Source organism: Magnolia sinica, chromosome 9, assembly GCF_029962835.1.
Source record: "Magnolia sinica isolate HGM2019 chromosome 9, MsV1, whole genome shotgun sequence".
NCBI lineage: Eukaryota > Viridiplantae > Streptophyta > Magnoliopsida > Magnoliales > Magnoliaceae > Magnolia > Magnolia sinica.
Window position 1 is genome coordinate 48,721,911 of NC_080581.1, and position 19,584 is coordinate 48,741,494.

At 41.0% G+C, this 19,584-nt stretch overlaps 1 long non-coding RNA gene across 3 annotated transcripts; it reads left to right on the plus strand.

Moving 5' to 3' along the window:
* The first annotated feature begins 12,106 nt into the window (after window positions 1-12,106).
* LOC131255412 (uncharacterized) lies at window positions 12,107-18,050 on the plus strand. Of its 3 annotated transcripts, XR_009176010.1 has the most exons (4): window positions 12,108-12,505; window positions 12,654-14,659; window positions 15,273-15,332; window positions 17,937-18,050. It is a non-coding gene; the product is annotated as an uncharacterized LOC131255412 (long non-coding RNA). The 3 variants fall into 3 exon arrangements; XR_009176008.1 differs by having other exon boundaries at window positions 12,107-12,505; window positions 12,654-15,332; XR_009176009.1 differs by having other exon boundaries at window positions 12,107-12,505; window positions 12,709-15,332.
* Window positions 18,051-19,584: the final 1,534 nt, after the last annotated feature.

Sequence of the window (19,584 nt, forward strand, 5' to 3'; positions counted from 1 at the left end):
ATTGATTGGTGACGAGCCCTTTGCAGCGACCTAAAACCATATGATCCTATGAGATGATCTAGGACTGACGACCCTAGAATGGATCACTGTGTGGAAAGTGATATGAGGAAGGTACCTTAGCTTCCCAATCCGGCTGTATGAAAAGGACTAATAACAACTTGGTAATCATGTTCATACACCGCATTGCATGTGCCTGAAAGAGGTGGAGCACTTGAGGACGGTTGTCATGCGTAACGTAAGATGAAGACGCTGAGGGTGTACAGGTGAGGGCATGCATCATTCTACATACATCCTTGCACTAACAAGAGTAATTAGGACATGTTTGATTGTTCTGCTTTATCATTACTACTTGATTGAATTGATAACATGTTAACCTTTGCTTTATTGTTCCACTGAGTTGATCACTCACTCCCACGTTCTGGGACGGTGCTTAAACACCAACCAGACTCTGTCTTAGATGCAGATGTGGATGCGACCCCTGAGGCAGAGCAGGAGTTCGAGGATGATGAGGCCGCATTTTCTTTTATGTAGTTCTCAGGCGGGTTCATGTGAGCCATGTCCTGATGCGCGAGAATTTTGAATTTTCTTTTGGGAATAGATAATGTCATTTAATGCTTATATTTTTTATAGCAACACTTGTAATATGACCTGGTATGTATACGTATTTCAAGGATTACACATATACACTTATGTTTCTTTAAGTCTTCCGCTTGCGTCTTTCACTTATTCCTGAATTATGTTTGCAGTTTGGCTTAATCTATCCCATGTTTTATGTACTCATACAGTCAACATATATCCATCATTAAATATGTTGCATAAGTGATGTTTTGAAACTCGAGAGCTGAGTTATGCTCGACCCCCGAATTTCAGGGCGTTACAAGTTGGTATCAGAGCATGAATTGGATTAAACTGGACCTGGGTTATGGTCACATACTGCACGCTGTCGCCACCTTAGTGTATTTAGGTGCGAGTTTATCGTAGAATTTGTGTATGTGTCCCGTTACTTCTATCGGCGAAAGTTTACTGAAAACGATCGCCGAGATCGAGTCTGTGCGCACTCCTGATCACACACAGCGACCCAAAATCTCTTCTAGACCATCCCTTAACGAGTTTAAATGGTTTATCTTCCCATCTCAACCTTTCAATTGTTAGTAAACTAGTGTTTGTATTAGATTTTAACCCGAGTGACCCGGTAGGAGTCGAATCGGACAAAGGGGCCGATCGGGGCATTTTCAGGGGGACCCAGGGGGGACCCACATCATTTTGGAGCTAAGGGGCCAAGAGGACCTCGCCGAAATGGCGAGTCATCGCCGGATGGTCCAGAGACCAGCGATGACCTCACTGGTTCGGCGAGCCCTCACCGCCGAGCGGGCTGGCTCGGGCCGACGCCTTTGGGGCCTAGTGTGGCCCACTCCTCCAAGGTTGGCCGATTAAAACACCTTCTAAAACCCCTTTCCTTCATAAACTACCCTCTCAAGCTCTCCTTTTCTTCAAGTTCCTCTCAAAACTCCACCAAAATCCCTCCCCAATCTCCTTCTTCTTCCATTTTCGTGCACACCCAACCAACCCATCTCAAAAATTCATTCCCATTGCTGTTTTCACTCCATTTTCTTCTCATTTGAGATCTCAAATCCTCCTTTGGGATCCCAAGTGTGTGGAAGCTTCACCATTCTTCCAATTTCTCCTTTTTCTCTTATTTTTCATGGCCCTCTTTGAGTTTATCACGGCCATATTTTCCATCTCCACCTTTCTTTCTTTGATGGAAAAAATGAGAGCGCCCGTGGATGAAGCTAGGCCTAGCCGCCCAACCCGTGCACGGAGGCCAAGAGGTGCCGCCGCGAGCACGACCGCCACCCGCGAGTTTCAGACCAAGCGGGACCTTAATCCTCAAGCTCCCATTGGAAGAACCTTGTTGGCGGAGCTATCTCATGGAGTCTATGAAGGCCGTAGGGTCCTTTTTGAGGCTCATGTTGATCTACGGCTACATGGCGAGTTTCTGTTGTTGGAGCGCTTGGAAGGGGCCGGTTGGTGTCCCTTGTTTGAGGGCGAGTATCGCACCAATGCAAGCACTGTTCGAGCTTTTTATGTCAACATTCGTGATCCTTCGCTGGAGCCTCTGCAATTTAAGATTCCTTGTGGAAGCGGTCGGGAGGTCACGGTCAACGTCGCTTTGATATCCCAACTCTTGAATGTGCAGTTTGGTGAGGTGCATACCAGTGAGAAGAATTTGAGCAGTGCGCGCAAGAGGGATCGCCGCACGTAGCTCCTGTGTGGTCGTATGGTCGAATGACAACCTAATAGAAGCCTTCTAGCTACCAACATGACGGACGACTTTCGTTTGCTACACCATATGTGTACGTTCAATGTATATCTAAGGTGGAACAATTGTAGCGAGTGTACGCGCCTGATGGTAGATTTTCTGTATCAAGTGGGGCAATGAACGAAGCTATGTGTACCAGCGTACATCTTGCGTCAGATTATCCTTATCGCTCGTTCGAACAGGAGGACCGAATCGCTCCCATTTGGCCGACTCATTTGTAAGCTTACACATGAGTTTGGCTATAGGCTTGGGGCAGAAAAGCCGGTACCTGTTCGCTACATTAATGAGACGACCCTAAATCAGATGGAAATTGGGCCTCGTCGTCGACAAGCCTCGGAAAGTGAGGATGAGACAGAGCGATGAGAAAGAAAGTTATGGCGAGGGTGGAGCTGAGATTGAAGAAGAAACAGAGCAGGACGAGGAAGAGCTTGAGGCACAGGATTCGAGTGAGAGTTCTCCTCCTGTGGCACCAGAGCAGAGCGCAGATCAGGCTGTCAGGGATGCCCGTATCGCTGGGCTTGAGGAAGGTCAGGCTGTTCTATGCCAGGATATCATAGATCTTCGAGGCCTTGTGAAGCATAAGTTTAAGAAGGTGACTCGAACTCTGAAGTATATCCTGTGTTGTTTGCAGGATAAGGGTGCCCCACCTCCATCTCCTGATTCCGACGAGTAGTTGCAGTTGTAGTCGTCCTTTGCTTTGTTTTGTTGTTTGTCGTTGTTGGCATAGTAGTTAGAAGTTGTTTGTTGTTTGAAATTTTATATGTTTTAGTTCACATGCTTTCTTTGTCACGATTCATGTAATGCTGCACTTCTTGTATTATGACAATTTTGTTAAATGAAATGCATGTTGTTTATCATTAAAGTTGTGTTGTGAATGCTGTGTGGGTAGATTATGTGGATGTTGAATCTTACAGGTTACATCCTCTATTAAATGTATGGTATGCCTCCTAAGGGTTCGAAGACTTCGGCCCGTCTCTCTTTGGTCGAGTCGCTTGTCGGGGTTTCTCCCCTAAGCGAAGCCAGACGGATCCACAGTCGGGCCCGTCTCATACCGGTGTTGGGCCGACACCTGTGATTCCACCTATGGCTCCTCCAGTCACGCCTTCGGTTCCTGAGCCGAACCGTGCATCTTCGTCTGCTCCTCCTCCTGATAGGTTTGAGCAGATAATGTTGTTGATGTAGCAGCAATAGATTCAGCAGCAGCAGCACCAGCAGTTTTTGTCTTCCATGGCTGTCATCTTTGCTCAGTCGGTAGGGGCGACTCCACTTGCTTCACCTATGCACCCATCTGGGATCGCTAGTGCGAGCGGCACATTTGAGCGATTCTAGTGCTTACGACCTCCCACATTTGCGGGTTCTCATAGACCCGAGGAGGCCGAGTACTGGATTGATCGCATCTCTAAGATGCTAAGACCGTTGCACTGTTCTGAGGTTGAGCAGGTCGAGCTTGCCTCCTTCATGTTTGAGAAGGAGGCCAGTTTATGGTGGGACAGTGTTCTTCGCACTGTTGAGGAAGGGTATGAGTGGTCGTGGCAGGCGTTTGAGGCACGCTTCCACGAGAAGTATTTTTCGGTTACGTACCGACACGAGAAGGAGAGTGAGTTCCTTCGCCTCCGCCAGGGAGGGATGTCGGTGACAGAGTATGAGAACCGGTTCACTGAGCTAGGTCGCTATGCTCCCTTCATTCTGAGTGATCAGCCGATGAGGATGCGGCATTTTTCTGAGGGGTTGAGGCCTGAGATCCGATCGAAGATGTGCTATGCTAGCATATCTTCTTATGCAGAGTTGGTGAGCATGTCTCTACGAGCTGAGCAAGACGGGGACAGGTCGTCCCATATGCGAGCACCTATGGTTCCCAGACCACGACCTGACTTTCAGAGTGCACCTTTTCTCGGCAAGAGGCCGCGGGCAGATTCTCCTCCGAGGCGATCAGCGCCGCCCGCTTAGCAGGTGCGAGCTAATCTTCGCTGTTCGTACTGTGGGAAGATGGGGCATTTGGATCGTACTTGCTTTTCGCGTATGCGGGATAGTGGATTTACTCCACCGCAGAGGATCAGTCATCCGATGCCTCAGGTTATATCACCTCTACCTCTTCGTTCAGCGCCAGCTCATCCATCCTTCAGACCTTCTGTACCTAGCTTCAGGCCACCTCAACAGCCCATGGTTCCTCCGCCGAATCGCCAGCAGCAGGTTCGAGTTCACGCGCTCTCAGCTGAAGTGCCTGTGACTGACTTGGTGCCGAGATCCTTCGAGGTTACAACTCACATTGAAGGTATTCCCGTTTCTATGTTGGTGGATACAGGATCCACTACCTCTCTTATATCGTATGCGGCAGTTAGGCGTCTAAGTTTGGGCACTGTTTCTATACAAGGAGTGACGCTTACTACTGCTATAGGGATCTCCTCTGCTATGAACAAGCATTATATGGATTGTTTGATTGATCTAGGGAGTGGATCGATTCTTGTTGACCTTTTTGTCGCACCTCTTTACCATTACGATGTCATTATGGGTATGGATTGGCTCACAAGGATGCGAGCAAAGATTGATTGTGAAGCAAGGTCGGTGACGATCCATGGACCTGAGGGTGAGACAGTTACTTTCCCAGTTCAGGTCAGTTACCCTTTTCGTCTTGGTTATTATACTTCTCTGTTGGAGAGTATAGCTGGATCGGCGTTTGAAAGCACGCCTATAGTTCAGGAGTTTGAATATGTATTTGAGTCGATTCCTGGATTACCCACTCAGCGCGAGATTGATTTTACTATCGATCTTATGCCTGGTGCGACACCCATTTCTTTGCCAACCTATCATATGCCTCCGAGTGAAATGGAGGAATTGAGGAAGCAGATAGATGGTTTGTTGAATTTGGGCTTTATTCGGCCTAGTGTGTCTCCTTGGGGAGCACCTGTCCTGTTTGTTAAGAAGAAAGATGGTTCCTTGCGATTATGTATTGATTATCGCAGGTTGAATTTGGTGATTGTGAAGAATAAGTACCCTTTGCCTAAGATCGATGATTTATTTGATCAGTTAAAGGGGGCACGGTACTTTTCGAAGGTTGATCTGCAGTCAGGGTATCACCAGTTGCGCGTCAAGAATGAGGACGTACAGAAGACTGCTTTCAGGACTAGCTTTAGCCACTATAAGTTCCTTGTGATATCGTTCGGTCTTACGAACGCACCAGCCATGTTCATGGATCGATGAACAGGGTGTTTCGGCCATTCTTGTTCCAATTCATCATTGTCTTTATCGATGACATTTTGATATATTCTGCGAGTCAGGAAGAGCACGAGGAGCACTTAAGAGCGGTCTTGGATACTCTCAGGAAGAATCAGCTTTTTGCGCAGTTCAAGAAATGCGATTTCTGAAAAGAGGAAGTCAAGTTCCTAGGACATGTGGTGTCCAAGGAAGGGATAGCTGTCGATCTTACTAAGGTAGCTGCAGTTCAGGACTGGAAGCAGCCTGGTTCAGTTACTGATATGAAGAGTTTTCTGGGTCTAGCAGGCTATTATCGACGCTTCATACGAGACTTCTCGAAGATAGCCAGACCATTGTCTCAGTTGACATGGAAAGATTTGAAGTTCGCTTGGAATGAGAGGGCGGAGATAGCTTTTCAAGAGATGAAGGACAAGTTGACGTCTGCCCCTGTGCTAGTATTGCCAGAGCAAGGGGTTAAGTATACGATATATACTGATGCCTCTCGCGTTGGCCTGGGTTGTGTCCTTATGCAGAAGGACAGGGTGATTGCTTATGCTTCGAGACAGTTGAGGAAACACGAAGAAAATTACCCTACACACGACCTGGAGTTGGCAGCTGTCATTTTTGCATTAAAGCTCTGGAGACATTACCTCTATGGAGAGGAGTTCGAGCTCTTCTGCGACCACAAGAGCCTTAAGTATATTTTCACGCAGCGTGACTTGAATATGAGGCAGCACCGATGGATGGAAACATTGAAAGACTTTAAGTTCGATGTTTCTTACCATCCGGGCAAGGCGAACCTTATGGTAGACGCGTTGAGTCGCAAGAAGGCTATAGAGTTTGCAGCTCTGCTAATGATAGCAGAATGGGATATGTTGGAGTTTGTGCGAGACTTTGAGCAGAAGCTTACGGTAGAAGAGATATATGAGGTTATCGCACATATTCGTGTACAGCCCCTCATTGACGAGAGGATCGCTGCAATTCAGGCAGATGATGAGCTTTAAGCGAAGATGAGAGAGCGGGTTGGTACTGATGAGAACTCCGAGTGGAGTGTTGGTTCAGATGGGGGCCTACGATTTTATGGCCGGTTATGTGTCCCAGACATTCCTGACTTGAGACGGGAGGTTCTCGAGTCAGCCCATAATTCTAAGCTTACGATGCATCCAGGTAGCATGAAGATGTATCAAGATATGAGAAGATCTTATTGGTGGGACAACATGAAGGTTCACATTGCTGAGTTTGTATCTCGTTGTCTCACGTGCCAGCAGGTCAAGGCAAAGCATCGCCGACCTCCTGGGCTGCTTCAGCCCATGCCCATAGCAGAATGGAAGTGGGACTTCATCTCTACGGACTTTATTTCAGGGTTGCCGAGAACCAAGAAGGGACATGACTCTATTTGGTTGATCGTCGACCGATTGACGAAGTCGGCTCATTTCTTACCGATCAGAGTCACAAACTCTGCAGACGAGTTGGCTAGGTTGTACATCAAGGAGATTGTACGTCTGCATGGAGTTCCCTTGGAGATTGTGTCTGACAGAGACACGCGTTTCACATCTATCTTCTGGACTCGTATCCAGGAAGCGATGGGTGTGAAATTAAAGTTCAGCACCGCGTTTCATCCACGGACAGATGGGCAGACGAAACGTGTGAATCAGATTCTGGAAGACATGTTGCGAGCTTGTGTTTTGGATTTCAAGGACAGTTGGGATGATTGTCTCCCTTATGCAGAGTTCGCGTATAATAACAGTTTCCAGGCGAGTATTGGCATGGCTCCCTACGAGGCATTGTATGGTCGCCCGTGCAGAGCACCGCATTGCTGGGCAGAAGTTAGCGAGCGTAGTTTGATTGGCCCGGAGTTGGTGCAGGCGACTTCAGAGAAAGTTGACATTATTTAACGTCGACTTCTGACAGCCCAAAGTAGGCAGAAGAGTTATGCTGATACGAGGCGGCGACCGCTTGAGTTTGAGGTTGGAGACCATGTATTTCTTAAGGCTTTCCCTATGAAGGGAGTTCTGCAGTTCGGTAAGAAGGGAAAGCTCACGCCGAGATTTATTGGTCCATTTCAAATTCTGGATCGAATGAGAGCGGTAGCATATGCCTTGCTTTGCCCACACCACTTGCGAGCGTGCATAACGTATTTCATGTTTCTATGTTGAAGAAGTACGTTCCTGATCCTTTAAATATTATCAGTTGGGAGCATGTGCAGTTGAGCGAGGATGCCACATATGTACTGCGACCGACGCGTATTCTAGACAGGAAGGAACAGGTATTGCGTAGCAAGGTCATCCCTCTTGTGAAAGTACTATGGACGCATCATAGTGAAGAAGAGGCTACTTGGGAGACTGAAGCTGAGGTCAGAAAGAGCTACCCTCAGATTCTTGAGGAATATGAGAAGGTACGAATTTCGAGGACAAAATTTTCTTTAAGGGGGGTAGATTGTAATGACCCGAAAAATTTTGTGCCAAGACCCGAGTACTACCTCTATTTTCCTTACAAGCTATTTATGGGGTAATTAGCGCTAAACTTGATTGCTTGTGAAATTAGCATCAATCACTTTAAATTTGATCTGCAGGACTCAAAACCTGTAGAATAGTTAGTGCTATGTTACTCTGAAATCTGGGATTTAACGCTAAATCCAGTTGCTCTTGAGAATTTTTAGAAGCTTTAGATCGGACCTGGACCGCGCGTCGAAAGTCCGATAGCGATGATCTTAGACATTTATGGTCACCATGTTGGACTTGACCATCACCTCAAAAATCAAGTCCAGATGATGTCCTGGGTCGATTTGATTGACTCCGGAGTGAAGAGTGTGAGAACGGTAAGAAATTAAATATGTTTTTATGAAATCTGAGTCGTGTCGCTTGCGCGACGATTTTAAGCAATCTGACCGTTGGATTCTGACCCAATTTCACCCTCGGATCAGGGAAGATGGCTCAGGCATGTCATAATGCTTGTGGACCTGATCGAGTTTCGGTGACCGTTGAATTGAGTGTGGTCCGCCACGGCTGATCTGTAAATCCGATCGGTACGAAAACTCAGCCTGACCTAGATCCATGGTCAGTGAGCTTAAGTCCGACCGCACGTGGAAAAAGGACCACCGGAAGTGCTCCGTTAGATCGAGAGAGGCCTAATTTGGTTATAACCTAAGTATACCTTGGCCCTGAGGCTATTTTCATCAATGTTAGGCCTATATAAAGACCTTAAATCCTCACTCTCTTTTCTATATGAATTTCCTAACCCTAGCTAAGAAAGAGAGAGGAAAAGAGAGAGAAAGTGAGAGAGAAGTTGGTGAATCATATTCAGATTCTTTCCTATTACTCTACATCCTTAAACCATCACTTTTGAATCATTATTCCAGCGATTCTAAGTTCCTTCTTGGGTAAGTTCATCTCACCCTAATCTGTTTTAGAGCTTAGAATAGTTTAAGTGTTGTTGTAGCTCATTTCTATTCTTACCTTAGGTTATCTTGTCGCCGTTGACGAAGACGTATCGTCTGAATCAGTTCGGTGTGCTATTTCTAGTTTAAGGTGCAGTCTATATTCGTATAGGTTATGGTTTTCAAGGCTTTCAATGCCAGTTAATGGTTTATTCTTGTTATGGATGAAATTTCACATGCCAAATGATATGTTTATTTTGTGCTCCTGATATGCATGTGTTATATTGAGATTTGTGTATTCTATGTATATGTAGGAAGTACCGTGTACGTATAAAATATGAACATGTGTTTGCCATGATTATTTGTCATGTACTTGTACTAATTGTATGTGTGTCAACTCCTTAACAAAAGGAATTGTCCAAATGCATGTATTTCAACATGCGTCATGTATGTTGAACTATGTATTCTAAGTGTTTGTAGAAATGTCTGAATTGTCTAAAGGGTAGCATACTATCCTATTTGCGGGCGTTGAGAAGCGATCCTCAACTCTCCTATTGGTGTGTATAATTTTCCACATGCAAGTCACATTCCTTGTTGTTTACTTTCAAGTATTACTTATGTTTAAATCCATGCTAAGTTGATATTCTGCAAATGCTCACATATACATGATTTGAATTGTTGTTCCATTACTATTCTAAATTGTTGATATGAATATCTGTTGTAGTGGAATGTGTTTGGGACTAGGAAATAGTCCAGGAAATCGGTAATCGGCCTTGAGTTCGTGGCTAAGGTTGCTTTTGTCATGAAGGACGTGATTTGACGAACCCGAGTCGTATTAGAGTTGTCGGCAGTGGTTTGGCCACACGGAGTGTTTGCGCACTCTATGTCGTTCAACCCAACGTGCGCTCGTGCTAGTCGAGTTTGTCAAGTAACCCGATTGTCCGATATATGTTCACCATGTATGTACACTTATGTTTCTTTAAGTCTTCCGCTTGCGTCTTTCACTTATCCCTAAATTATGTTTGCAGTTTGGCTTAATCTATCCCATGTTTTATGTACTCATACAGTCAACATACATCCATCATTAAATATGTTGCATAAGTGATGTTTTGAAACTCGGGAGCTAAGTTATGCTCGACCCCCGAATTTCAGGGCGTTACAGACCCCGAGTGCCAAAGTAGGTAGACACAAAGTATGACCGAACCTGAGAAGATGGGTCACCTATTCAGCCACTCTGTCAATATGTAAATAGATCAGGCGATAGTTAGAGGGTGGGGTTCGTCCTCTGATAATGGGCTACTCATTTGCCTTCTATACGAAAGGACTTTCCAGTACAGATTAATCTAAATGAGAGAGAATTCCTTACAGTCAACTACTATTAGCTCTTCAAGAATACCCCTCCAATGATGGGATGAGATTCGACGTGCGAGTTTAGGCTCCAATTATAGCTATAATTATTAGCTATTGTGTTAACATTATGGATTACACTATGAAAAGTAAATGTCAGGTGCGAAAAGTAAATTGTTACGCTAAGAAAAGAAATTCATTGAGCAGAAAAAGTAACTGATTACATAAAAGAATGTAAATTGACAAGGATAATTGAAAGATAGATTTGGTTTGATTGGTTTGGTATGAGACGATTTTCTTTTTTGTATTCCTCTTCTATTTATAGCTTTAATCCTGTTGTTCTGTTTCCTTCCCACGTTCCGACGATTTCTATAACTGTTCCTCCATCATTCTAGTTCTAGATATTTCCCACGTTCTACTTCTTTAAATCCTTCTTTAGCCATTTATCTAGCAATAGTGTGAACTTAACCATTAGCTACTTGGCACTTGGTCATCTGGACTCGGTCGCACACATATTAACCATTTAATACAATTGATATGTTGTGGCTCTATTTTTGAAATGCAATCGTACATATCTACAGAAAATCATGCGACCATTGCACGCGCATCCGTACAAAATTACACGTAATCAACTTTGATTGGCTGAAAATAGGACTCGGCTGCATATGGTACAAATAATGTGGTGATGATGTTTTGTGACTTGGGTTCACTTGTTGTTATGCTCCTTTACAAATATCTATATATATATATATATATATATATATATATATATCACCCTGAAAATCCTCATTGTAGGATCCTAGATCGGAACATGTCGTATGGGAGATGGGAGCCGAAAATGGGGTACTACAGAGGCTATCGGCACCAGATTCAGTGGCCAGGAATTTTGTGAACCCAGTTTCCGATTTTGGGCCATGACATTACATCACTTAACTACCATTGGATCAGACATGGGAACAGCTTTATCAACCATTTGTAGATTGCTTTGCATACAATTTGAACGTGATACTCCAAAGGGTTTATCTTGTAGTCCTCAAACAACAATTTCTATTAGCTTACGTTGGATAATGGGGGGTTATGGTTGTCAGAATGAAATCATCTATTGATGATGAAGAACAAATCTCCATAATTGTTTATCTGGTGAACCCAAGCATATGTAGAACATTATAGATGTCATTGTTAGTACATTACAGGGGTTGTAGTTGTTATGTTGAAGGGGTTGCAGTTATTATATTATAGGGGTAATTGTTAATACATTTTTTTCCTTAAATTTCATTATATATATTTTAAAAGTTTTTATTTAAGAAGATTAAGAAAGCTTTTAAATGTTTATTAGTTAACTCTCTCTCTCTCTCTCTCTCTCTCTCTCTCTCTCTCTCTTTTATTATCATTTTTTAAAAGAAAAAATAAAAAGAATGAAAATAAGAAGGTAAGTTGTTTTATTTATTTGATATTTTTATTCTCTCTCTTTAAAATTTTTTTATTAAAAAGATTAAAAATATTTGTTTTTGATTTGTTTGTTTCTTTTTTTCAAAAAAGATTTAAAAGAAGAAAAAACAAGAATGAAAAAGGTAAGTTGTTTTATTAATTTGATATTTTTATTTTCATTCTTTTTTAAAAAATATATTTAAGAAGATTAAGAATTTTAAACTATTTATTTGTTAACTTTGTGATTTATTTATCAATTTTTTCAGAAAAAAAGAAGAAGAAGAAAAAAGAATAAAAAGAAGACAAATTTTTTATTTGATATTCTTATTTTTATTTTCCAAAGAAGAGAGAAGAAGAAGAAGATATTAAAGTTATATTTTATTTATTTATTATATATATATTTTAATAAAGAGTCTGGATCCTCTGTTACCAGGTAAACAGGGATTTCCTATTACCCTAATCCTCATTGGTCCATGTCACCACTCACTTAAAAAATAAAAAATAATAAAAGAAAGCTGCGGATGCCAAACCATTATAAAAAAACAAAGGAAAAAAAAAACCAGAAAAAGAAAATGGAAAGGGAGGGCTCTTTCCAAAGACCCACTTTCAGTCATCACTGTGAGTTAACCAGCATTTTCCAAACAAGCCATTAGAGAGAGAGAGAGGCAGATCTTCGAAGGGTATTGGAATTTCTCGTTCTTACTGTGATTCTGCGAATCACAATCTGCGCTGAATTCTTCAAGCCTTTCAACGTGAGCTACGATCACAGAGCTTTGATCATCGACGGCAAGCGGCGCATGCTTATCTCCTCTGGCATCCATTACCCTCGAGCGACACCTGGTGTATGGAAAATGAAAATTCCACACCCATCCGTTCTAAATTCCAATTCCGTTCCGTTCTTATTTCGAATATTATATTTGCATTCATCGTAGTTCTTATTTCGAATATTGTACTTGCATTCAGCGCAGTTTAATCGTCTTTGAGTTTCAGGATAGCTTGATGATTGAGTATCGAAATTTTCTCATTGTTCTTTGTAATTTAGTAGCTATTTGACTTGGCCTGCGGAGTTGCGCACTCCTTTGAAGTTTGCCCTGGATGGTGGGCCAGGCCTCTGGTGAACAAGGATGGTTGGATTGGCCCCTGTATCATCCTGATCGGATGATCCTAGCCATCCTATCAAGAGTATGTGTAATGGAGGTTAGTCTTTGCTCTTGTTGATGGACTCTGCCTTGACATATGAGGATTGTTGGATAGGTGGGGCCTCCCATTGATTGCCCTTCCCCACCTGTTATCTTGATCAGAAGATCCTAGCCATATGATCAAGAGCCTGCAAAGTGGTTATGATTGATAGGAAACATGACCAGTTTGGTTATTGTAAGCAGAGGCTAAAACACCTCAGTTCTGCTGGGCCCAATGACTTGTAGATGTGGCAGCCACTCAGTCCATCTAGTATCATTGTACATCTTAAAAATCAACTCCTCCAAAGCCTCAAACATAAACTTATGATGGACGTCTCCCTCATTGTTCTCAGTGGTGTGGCCCACAATTTTTATGCTACAGATGCCGCACACAAGTGTCAATGTAGGTCACGCAGCAGCATGCCAACCTTGGATGTTGGGCCAAAAGGGCTGGGTTACTCGGAGAATCCATTGTGCATTTTTGGAATGACTAATGACTAGTGTTGTTTATGGGTCTGGAGATTTTTCCTTTTGTCTCCTGTTTCTTTTTTCCAAATTTTGTTGTTCAGTTTTCAAAATTCTACATCAGTCCTGCTGGTTTCCATCTTCCTTGCTAGATCGAGAAAGACCATTGCAACGTGCAAGAGCTTCAAGAAAAAAGATATGTGCTTTGTTCTCACATCAATACTACCATTTCATTTAGCTATTTGTTTTTTTATTGGCGTCAATGCTGCCATTTCATTCACATATTGCTTAGAGCTTTTTTATGTCAAGTTGATTTATAGCATGGTTAACCTATGTTTGAAAAATCAAAATCAACGGGGAATTCTACTAGGTAGATTCAATAGAATTCAATTTAAAAAAATTAAAAATTAAAAATAGGACAAGTTGGATTTTTTTTAGTAATTGCATAAATGCACTGATTTTGTTACTCTCAATTCTCATATCTCAGTTGAATTAATTAACTCAGTTGTGGAGGACCTCTTACATGTTAGGATGCAACTAAAGGTTGTTTAGGTGGACCAACTATGTATGTTATTCAGTAATCTGGTTGTCTGTCCAAACATTATTTAGTACTTTGTATTTGTATGGTAGGCAAGGTTGGTGCACCCAAATAAAAATCCTAGAGATCCAAAGGCAACATGGGAACTAGAGCTATACACGAATTGAACCAAGTTAAGCTTGGCTCGGCTAGCCTGCTGTGAACCAAGTGAAGCTTGGCTCAGCTTGGCTCAGCTTAGCCAGCAGGCTACCCTATCATTTTGTACAATACTAATATTAATTTTGGCTTTTGGGGTTGGCTTCTCTGTGCGTCGATACTGATATTTTATATTCTCAGCACACAACTTTTGAATTTCATGTTTGTCAGGAGAAAGGTATTAAGGATAAGGAAAGATTTATGTATGAGATGGAGGAGTACAAGGAGAGATTGAAGACACACCCGATTATCAGAAATGTTGTGCTAATCTAGTAGCGGCCAGCAGTGCCGGTAGCAGCAGTTCCGAAGAAACATCCTATCCTAAATTGTCTGATTGGTGCATCAGGCTACATGACTGAATCTCAAGGCTGATTGCTTTTCTTTGCATTGGCTGAATTCTTAAGCGATGATCATTCTCTTTACATGAACATTATGTCTTGTTTGACTCACTTCTTTACATGTTTGTTTTCTTATACTTGCAGATGGAGATTTTGTCAGTAACCGTTCAAGATGGGTTCCAATGCTACTTAGTTGAAATGATGTGTGGACAAAGCAGCTGGAGATAGTTAGCCGTATTGACCAAGCTAGTAGTAGACCACCTGGAGCAATTTTTTTCTAATGTATTTGGATAAGTTTCAACTTATCATATTTCTAAGTGAAATCACTCCACACTTACACAACCATATCATATCCGCAAGTGCAACCTCATCATATAGTTTATCAATTGTATCACATTCTCAAGTGGATCCACCACACCATACTGTCACAAAATCATATCATATCCTCAAGTGCAACCTTATCACACGGTCCATAAAGTGTTTCACATTGTTAAGTGGAACTACATCACACTATTACACACCCATATCATATGCATCCTCAAGTGCAACCTCATCATATAGTCCATCAACTGTTTCATATTCTCAATTGGAATCACATCACACTATCGTCTCAACCATGTCATGCGCTCAAGTGCAACCTAATCACATAGTCCATCAACTATATCATATCCTCAAGTGTAACCACATCACATTATCATACAACCATATCTTTATCATGTTGTGGGTTGTTAAGCCTACTATCAGTATATGTTTGCAGATTTTTATTGATCTTTTGTACTTGACGACATTAGGTTATAGAATCTGTCTATGATAAATCACTAGAACTAGTACATATCAATGCCCATGCAAGCATCATCTCTTAGAATTGTTCTTTGTTGCATGTTTGTGGTCGGAGGAAGAATGTAAGGATCCACATTATAGAACGAAAGAAGGCCATCTTAAAAGGCCCACTGTGGTAAGCTCACTTCCATTAGCAATTCATTTATTTATTTTTAAAATTGAAATGTCTCAAAAAAAAAAAAAAAAAAAAAAAAGACTTCTATTTTCATGATATCATGATCAACTATAGGTTACTTCACAACATTAAGACTTTGAATCTTTAGAGTAAAATTTTCTTTTGTTCCTCTCTCTCTCTCTCTCTCTCTCTCTCTCTCTCTCTCTCTCTCTCTCTCTCTCTCTAATAGGAAAAAAACCAAAAAACTTGTATATGCCCCATAATGGGTCTTTTTTTTCATAACAACCGTTATGATCCCCTGATGTGTAACGGTTGCCACCATTACCTTTACGACACACCAAGCTAGTGAGTAATTAGATAGGAAAGCTTCTTTTTCTTTTTTTGCTTTTTAGATTAATCATGTATTGATGTGGATTTGACAGTTGGGTATTGGTACTTTAAAGACACTGCATCAATGGTAGTATGCTACACAATCCAAAAATGGTTGCCGTTTCAATTTTAAGTTGCTCATTACTTTTTTTATTGCTCTTCGTTGGTCAATAAAATACAATATCTTTTATTTGTCCGATTCTCTTGTTGTGCCCATTGGTCCCATCCAAAACAAAAGATGGTATCCCACATTTGGAAAATATTTGATTGTAAGATCTTACATATTCTTAACTAGCAATGTATATATTGGCTCGTTGCAGCCATGTAGATGGGCAAGGGCCTTTTGTGTTATGATCTTTTTCTCATTCACCTGCATTCTTTTCCATCATGTAGACTATATAGCTTTGAATTAATTAATTACTGTCAAAAGTTTGTTTTATTTTCTACCTTAGTTTTTAGACATTTATGAAATTGCCCATACTCTACTTTTCAAACCTGTTAAAAATAACATAGTGTACATCAACACAGCCATAACTGAGAACTTTCTTTTTGGAAGTTAGCATGACCAAGTTTCATGTCCCATGTAGAACTTGACACCTGTACACACGTAACATGGCATGTATCTTCATATACTCGATTTTCTTATTAATACTCAAACTAATAATACTCTCTTGCTGTTGGCCCACAGTTCCTGGGAAGTTGGTTCACGGTTTATTTTGCAGAAAATGCTGTCAATACTAGTAATTGTAAAATAACCGGCAACTTTCTCTGGGAGCTCATGTTAATGCAGTTTTTCTTACTGGTGTTCAAGTTCTAACAAAATCCTTAAAAATGATTCCAGGTGATTTTCCCCCCCTGATGTGGCCGAAGAGGGAATTGATTTGCATAACTGCTCCTGTGTGATCCATTTTGACTTGCCAAAAACAGTTTGTAGTTATGTCCAATGGTAAGATCATTGGCTGCACATGAGAGCAGGTAACTGGATCTTTCTTTCTTACTTGAATCAATCTGAGAATGCTTTACTATTTCTTTTGAAGTAGTCGAAAAAACTAGATGTGATATGCATGCAGTCTGTTGGTGGAACTTTTCTGCTGGAGTGTCTGTTTTGTCCCTATATTTCTAATCTGTGGGCATATTTTCTTCATTTTTCTTATTTTTTGGGGGTTTATTGGAAAGTTAGACAAATTCAATATATTTCACCAACACCGAAGGTTAGCTAAATCCTTGTGATTTGGTCTTTTCTATATATGAGAGTTTCTGATTTGGTTAATTTGATGCAATGCCTATGTTGGGAGGGAGGAAGGGAGGGCCACATCAAATTTTCATGTCCTTAAATAATCACTTTCATTGGATGATCCAAACCAGCTAGCAATGACAATTAAAACTGACAGTCAAAGCAACTATAAAAATCAATTTCTCTAATAACTGCTTTTATTGGATGATCCATACTAGCTAATGATGACCATCAAAATTGACAATCAAAATCAGCTATAAAGGTTTTATTCATGGATTTGAATTGTTCATCATATGGCAATTTTGATTTCATATCCCTTTGGATGATCACTCTGATTGGCTGATCATCAACACAAAATCAGTAGCTGCCAAAATGTATGGCCTATATCAAATTTAAGCAATTTTTCATATCCTTTAATATATCACTATCATTGGATGATCCAACCCGGCTAATGATGAACATCAAAAATTGACAGTTACATCAACTATGAAGGTTTGAATCATGAATCTAAAATGTCCTTCATATGGCACTTAACTTTGGTTGCATATGCCTTTGGATGATCACATTGATTGGCTGATCATTACCATAATATTAGTGGCTGCAAAAATGTACAGCTAGATCAAATTTATAAAAAAAAAGTCAAGTAATTAATTTTGACCATCCATGGATAAACTTTTTATAAGAATTTCATATTTGTGTGTTGGTGTGGTAAATGCTCTTTCTCTATTTCGTAGTTGACTGCGGTTGGAAAATCGGGAACTAAGTTTTGTAGGTCATCTATATTCTGCCCACATTAGGCTGCTGTTCTTGAGTTGTACTTGCTCCTGTTTGATTCTTGATTTCTTTAGCATCTCTTTATGACCTGTCCTGTATCATGTATTGTTTCTGATGGGGAGATATCTCCCGTTTGCATCTTTAACCTTTTTGAGGTGATGTTGTTTTGTTCTGTGAGTTGCCTAATCACCAAATCAATTTCATATAAATTTCTTTTCTTGTGGCAGGATTGGAATGGCTGTTATTTCTTCCCTCTCCAGATGCTCTCTTAGGCATAGGCACAACTACATATTGTCAGGTGAACACAGCCAGAAGAGGGATCTAGACGCTACCATGTTTGACAGGCGAGGCCAATAGAATTGCTGGGGACCACAGGACTTACTCTAATGATTCAAAACCATTAGAAATTTCTGATTCAATCAAATCAAATGATAAGGATGGTTCTGTTGAGTACACAGCCATATCCAACTTAAAAACATCCATGCGGCATGATCTACCCATGGTCTTCACTTGCAATGTCTGCAAAACGAGATCTGTGAAGACTGTCTGTCATGAATTATATGAGAAGGGAGTGGTGGTGATCCATCGTGGTGGGTGTAACAATCTAACACTTGATTGTTGATTAGCTTGGGTGGTTTGGAGAGCCAGGGAGCGTTAAGGAGCTCTTGGTAGCCCGAGGGGAAGAAGTGAAGAAATGTTATGTCCATTCTCTGAACCTAACTGTAGAATATTTACTTGGGGCAAGATCTTCATGATTTGAACAAGTTGCGGCATGTGATAAGTTCTCTAAACCAAAATGTATGCGAGTGTACACAGACTCACTAAGATTTGTATTTTCAACATTATTGTAATTGTAATTGATTGAATGAATAATTGTAATTGAATGAATGAATGAATGATTATGCAGGTAGTAATTGAATAAATGAAGGGTTATAATTTTTTTAAAATGTAGGAAACAGCTACGAATATTGACCATAGCTTGTAATCTGACAACTGTAGTTGTTATTAAATTCGGCATATAGCTACGGATCGAGTAATACTTTTAGCTAAAAATACTATCTGTTGCTATAGGAACTTTTCGCTACAGAAATAACTGCTACGGATTATATCTATAGCTATTGTAATCTATGGCTACGGTTTAAATCCGTAGCCATATGTTTTAGACCTATTGTACGGCACCTACGACTACGGTCATGCTATGAACTAAAACCATAGCCATAGGTATTTAGCTACGACTTTTATCCGTAGCCTTTTAAAGATTCCATTAAGTTCAACTTACTAGTGGACCCAAATGTCTGTCCAAATGAGAATGATTGTGGATGTATAAATGCAAATCTAACATGGAATAATTTCAATTCTCAACAATACAATGGAGACAATAGGTCACTTATACAAATGCAACTTGTACTACTCAATACAATCAATTCCCAGTTAATCTTCAGCAGCAACCGAGCTAACTTCTAGCATTCATATTTTCTTTCACACTTCATTTTCAGCTCCGAAAAATGCAAGGTCTTTCCTGGACATCTGTTCATCACAATGTAAGAGTTATGGGCCATTATGGTATAAAGTCCACTTACAGATAAGGTGTGATTGAGGGTCTTTACTCACAATGGTAAAGATGGTTTGCACCAAGGAAATGCTCTAAAAGGGACTATAAATTTTTTGTGGATATTAGCAAAATGAACTCACATCAAGCTTTAATTAGCTTCTTGTTCCGGAACAAATGGATTTACAAAGAGAACAAAAGGAATAGATAAATTGACATTATGTAACATGCTAGCATGAAAAATACTTCGCAGGAAAACTACTACATTGATTTGTATAGCTAGTAGGGCAAACCCGTTTTATGAATTTGATGGCGTGTATAAGATG